We start from the raw sequence: 6,259 nt of genomic DNA, 5'->3' as shown, positions 1-6,259 counted from the left end.
CTCTAATTTTCTACACCAGTGTCTAGTCCTCCTACTCTTACACAGTATCCACCAGCTTGGCTGCCCCTTGATTGACGACAGCCTCACTCACAGGATCCAGTTAGTTTTAGTAAATGCATACTGTAAGAATTTCAAGATCTTCAATCTAGTGCTATTTAAATGCAAGGTCTATAAAGGCAGAGAGAGTGTCTCCCTCCTCCTGGGAAGTACTCTTGTCACAGTCATCAGCAATTCACCTATAAAAACCCAGTTCTCTACCCCTTTGACAGGAGACATGGGTACACTTCTGAGATGTGTGCTCGACAGTCTCCCAGAGGTCCACAGTGGGACTGAGACACAGTTGTCCAAAATGATAACATACTTGATATTACACCATTTATTGGCTGCCTTTCCTTCCCTGTTTTACTTGCACACTCCCTTGCCAGTGTTTCCTGGGACTGTCTCCCAGATAAAGTATTTGAACTCAAAATTCTGTCTCAGCATCTGCTTTAGGGAGAACACAAATTCAGTTAGCTTCCTTCCTATAAGGGAGTGTCATCTTTCTGGCAATATGTTAAGTATTTGACATGCCTCATCTCAGTTAATCTTCAAGAGAACTCTGGGAGGTATTTGTCTTTTCTCCTGTCTTACAGATAAGAAATTGAAACCCTGAGAAATAACTGGCCCTAGATTATACAGTAAGTTAATAGTAAAGCCAGGATTCTGAACTAGACCATCTGACCATAAAACTGCCTTCTTAACCACAACCCAGTGTTAAGTTTAGAATCATAGTTTTGTTTTGTTTTTAGTAATAAAATTGCTACATTAACTTAAACTGAGTTCACCAAGTATCACACCAAAGGTCGCCTGTGTACATGAACTCCCTCAGAATGATTTGCACTCACTCTGCTTTTGATTTGCCAGTCCTACTTTAAGGTAGTCTGGGTTCAATAGTACTCCAAGATACGGATTACATTTTCAATTGTGAATGTATAAAATATTAATGGGGTAGTGTTTATTACCTTAATGGGGAAGACAAAGAAAATTCCTAAGCAAATTGTTTAGAGCTTTATGCTAATTTTCACAAAATCCAAATAGGGCCCAAAGGAAAGAAGTTTAATGGAAAAAATACAATAAAAATAAACTATTTTTTTTAAAGTTGACACATATAAAAGCTAAAATATGAGTGGAAATCTTACTTCATATTTCAAGATGGGGTCAACAAAAGGTGGTTAAAAGAAAATGGAAAATTTTCTATCTGAAAAGCAGAAAGAAAGAACAAGCAGTGGGAGCTGAAATTCCAAAAGACAGCTGAAGAAGTTCTGAATTGTAACTCCCAGGTTTTCAAGTGTTGAGATGAGTTTTCTTCATGTGAAACAAAAGGCAAATCAGTTAATGAGACTGAAGGTGAAGAGTTATGAATCTGCAGAAAAAGCAAGCTGACAGCTTGATTGGCATATTGAAGGAGAAAAGGAGAATAAATGGAAGATTTACCAGACAAAATGTACAGATGCCTTTTTAACCTAAGAAATTAACAAGGATTTAGATGGGGAAAATGCTTTCATCTTAAAATCAATGGTTAAGAATTATAGGCCCTGATTGTCTGTAAACAGGGAAGATTTGTCCAATTGATATAAAATTTCATTGATGCATCTACGGGTGAAAATAAGACAAAATCATGGAGATAGAATACCTATAAATTAGAACTGATAATTAATGTCTAATGCCCCTGAGGTATCTATCCAAGAAGGCCTAAGTTCTATGTGGACCAACCTTCTTGTCCCAACAGAAACAAAAATAACTGGGCCCAAGGATCATAGAGGCAAGAATAGCAGTATTTGAGCATTTTGTCTTCTCTCCATCTCTTACTTTCCATTTAGAGCCCTGATCTTTAGAGTAGGTTAGCTCTTAACCACATTCCTTCTTTGTTTCATCACTTACTGCTTTTTCTCTGAATGCTTAGTAAGACAGTATATCTGGTGAAATTCTCCACTTAGCATCATGACCATTCTTACGGCCTCCACCATGCAGACAGTCTCAGACGTCAGAGTCCATCTTGGTTCTGGATTTGTTCCTAAGGGTTGTACTCTAAACATGAGGATTACTAAATAACTGACACAATGCTGGGGGAACACCAGTGTCAGGTGCCTTCCACCTTCCAAGACAGAACAGTAACTCGAAGGTCATGGGACACATTGGTTTTGCCCCTTCTCTACCCCCCACTGCTTCATGTTTACAGCTGTGACCAGAGCTGGACCAGGTCAGTGCCCCTTATGATTATCCTCCATGGTCTGTGCACTGAAACATTTTGTTAACTTCCAATGGGTCACACACCTATTCTTTCCTGTATCATAACACAATTGCTCCAAAGTAGGTGTATTAGTCAGGGTTCTCCAGAGAAACATAACCAATAGGAGACTATATATAGATATAGATAGAAAGAGACTGAAAGAGATTGATTTATCATTAAGAATTGGCTCACATAATTATGGAAACTGAGAATTCCCAAGATCTGCAGTTGGCAAGCTAAAAGACCTGTGAGAGCTGGTGGTATAGTTGCAGTTGGAGTCTTAAGACCTGAAAATCAGGAAAGCCAATGGTGTAAGTTGCACTGTGAGGAAAGAAGAAGGCTGATTTCAGAGCTGAAGTGGTCAGGCAGGCCAAGTTCCCTCTTACTCAGTTTTTTTGTTCCATTCAGTTCTTCAATTGATTAGATGAAGCCCACACACATTAGGGATGGAGTAAATCAGTCTGTGGATTTAAAGGTTAATCTCATCCAGAAACACACTCACAGACACACCCAGAATAATATTTGACCAAATGTCTGGGCAGCCTGTGGCCGAATCAACTTGCTATACATTAACCACATCAGTAAGATTATCCCTCAAGTAAGTAGTACCCACTTTCTAGGAGATATTCTGGGAGAGCTTCCAACCCCTGTGCAAAAACCAATATGTAGCCCTGGCTGGAATAGCTCAGTGGATTCAACGCGGGCTGCAAACCAAAGTGTCGCAGCTTCGATTCCCAGTCAGGGTGCATGCCTAGGTTGCAGGACATGACCCTCAGCAACTGCACACTGATGTTTCTCTTTCTCTCTCTATCTCCCTCCCTTCCCTCTCTAAAAAATAAATCAATAAAATCTTACAAAAAAACAAAGCCCTGGCTGGCGTAGCTCAGTGGATTGAGCATGGGCTGCGAACCAAAGTGTCGCAGGTTCGATTCCCAGCCAGGACACATGCCTGGGTTGCAGGCCATAACCCCCAGCAACCACACATTGATGTTTCTCTCTCTTTCTTTGTCTCCCTCCCTTCCCTCTCTAGAAATAAAAACAAACAAACAAAAAAAAACCCCAATATGTCTAAACTACCCTTCTGTCAGTTCAGGAATAAATTAGAATGATGGAAGTATTTTTATGTATGTATATATGTATGTACTTCTTTATTTTTTAATAATAATGTTATAATGATCCAGAAGATGGATAAAAATTCCTTATTTCTGCTTCTGTCTCTTCACCCTCTGGAAAGCCTTGAGAATTTATGATCAGGACCCATGATTTTTTTTTTTTTAATTTTCAAGTATGGCTGTCTCCATTTTCCACCCACCACTGCCCCCCACCTTATCCATCCCCACCTGACATGCTCAATCCTACCCCCTTTGGCATTCTCCATGTGTCTTTTAAACATGTTCCTTGACTATATTTCCCGTTTCCCCCATTATCCCCCTTCCCCCTCCCCACTGGTTACTATCAGATTGTTTTATATTTCAGTGTCTCTGGTTATATTTTGGATACTTGTTTCTTTTGTTGATTAGGTTCTACTTATAGGTGAGATCATATGATATTTGTCTTTCACTGCTTGGCTTATTTCACTTAACATAATGCTCTCCAGCTCCATCCATGCTTTTGCAAAGAGTACGAGCTCCTTCGTTCTTTCTGCTGTGTGGTATTCCATTGTGAAAAGGTACCGTAGTTTTTTGATCCACTCATTTAGTGATGGGCACTGAGGTTGCTTCCAACACTTGGCTATTGTGAATTGTCCTGCTATGAATGGACATTGGGGTGCATAAGTTCTTTTGAATTGGTGTTTCAAGATTCTTAGGGTAAAACCCCAGCAATGGAATTGCTGGGTCAAAAGGCAGTTCCATTTTTAGTTTTCTGAGGAAATTCCATACTGTTTTCCACAGTGACAATACCAATCTGCATTCCCACAAAGAGTGTACTAGGGTTCTTTTTTCTCCACAGCCTTGCCAGCACTTGTTTGTTGATTTGGTTATGATGGCCATTCTAACTGGTGTGAAGTGATGTCTCATTGTGGATTTAATTTACATCTCTCTGATGGCTTGTGATGCTGAGCATTCTTTCATATGTCTCAGGGCCTAATTGGGTTGTGTGTCTTCCTGGAATGGAGTCATTTGAGCTCTTTATATATTCTGGACATCAAACCCTTGTTCAAGGTATCATTTGAAAATATGTTTTCCGATATGGTTCCTTCCGTTTTCATTTTAATGCCATTTTCTTTAGCCATGCAGAAGATTTTTATTTATTTTTATTTTTTAAACTCTTTTTTAAAAAGATGTTATTTATTTATTTTTAGAGAGGGAAAGGAGGGAGAAAGAGAGAGAGAGAGAGAGAGAAACATCAGTGTGTGGTTGCTGGGGGCCATGGCCTGCAACCCAGGCATGTGCCCTGAATGGTAATCGAACCTGAGATGCTTTGGTTCGCAGCCCGTGCTCAATCCACTGAGCTACGCCAGCCAGGGCAGAAGATTTTTATTTTGATAACGTCTCATTCGTTTATTCTTTCCTTTATGTCCCTTGCTCTAGGGGATATATCAGTGAAAATATTGCTGTGTGGAATATCTGAGATTTTCCTGCCTATGTTCTCCTCTAGGACATTGATGGTGTAACAACTTATATTTTAGTGTTTTATCAATCTTGAGTTTATTTTGGTGTGTGATGTAAGTTGATGGTCAAGTTTCACTTTTTTGCATGTAGCTGTCCAGATCTCCCAACACCATTTGTTGAAGAGGCTGTTTTCACCCCATTTTATGCTTCTGCCCACTTTGTCAAATATTAATTGATCATAGAGACTTGGGTTTATTTCTGGGCTCTCTATCCTTTTTTTAAAGATTTTATTTATTTATATTTAGAGATAGGGTGAGGGAAGGAGAAAGAGAAGGAGAGAAACATGAATGTGTCACTGCCTCTCCTGTACCCCCTACTGGGGACCTGACCTGCAACTCAGGCATGTGCCTTGACTGGAAATTGAACCTACGACCCTTTGGTTCACAGGTCCATGCTCAATTCACTGAGTTACACCAGCGAGGGCTTAGGCTCTCTATTGTGTTCTATTGATCAATGTGTCTGTTCTTTTGCCAGTACCAGGCTGTTTTGATTACTGTGGCCTTATAATATAGTTTGATATCAGGTACTGTGACTCCTCCTAATTTGTTCTTTTTTCTCAAGATTGCTTAGCTTATTTGGGGTCATTTATGGTTCCATATAAATTTTTGAAATGTTTGTTCTATATCTGTGAAATATGTCATTGGTATTTTAATAGAGAGTGCATTGAATGTATAAATTGCTTTGGGTAGTATGGACATTTTGATGATGTTAATTTTCCAATCCATGAACACAGTATATATTTCCATTTATTTGTGTCTTCCTTAATTTCTTTCTTCAGTGTTGTGTAGTTTTCTGAGTACAGGTCTTTTACCTTCTTGGTTAGGTTTACTCCTAGGTAATTTTTTCTTCTTGTTGCTATAGCAAATGGCACTTTTTTCTGATTTTTGTTTCTGATATTTCATTGTTGGTATACAAAAATGCCTTCTATTTCTGAATATTGACTTTGTATCTTGCTGTTTTGCCAAATTCACCTATTAAGTTGAGTAGTTTTGTGGTGGAGTCTATAGGATTTTTTATGTACACTATCATGTATGTCATCTGCAAACAATGACAGTTTTGTTTCCTCTTTTCCAATTTGGATACCTTTTATTTATTTTTCTTGTCTGATTGTTGTGGCTAGAACTTCCAATACTATGTTGAATAGAAGTGGTGAAAGCAAACATCATTGTCTTGTTCCTGATCTTAGTGGGAAAGTTTTTAGTTTTTGCCTATTGAGTATGATGTTGGCTCTATGTTTCTCATACATGGCCTTTATTATACAAGGTATGCTCCCTCTACTCTCAATTTACTGAATGTTTTTATCATAAATGGGCGCTGTAACTTATCAAATGCTTTTTCTGCATCTATTGATGTGATCACATGAGTTTTGTCTTTCCTT

Source organism: Phyllostomus hastatus, unplaced genomic scaffold (genome assembly GCF_019186645.2).
Source record: "Phyllostomus hastatus isolate PE091 unplaced genomic scaffold, TTU_PhHast_1.1 phas_scaffold_200, whole genome shotgun sequence".
Lineage (NCBI taxonomy): Eukaryota > Metazoa > Chordata > Mammalia > Chiroptera > Phyllostomidae > Phyllostomus > Phyllostomus hastatus.
This window is presented reverse-complemented; position numbering follows the sequence as displayed.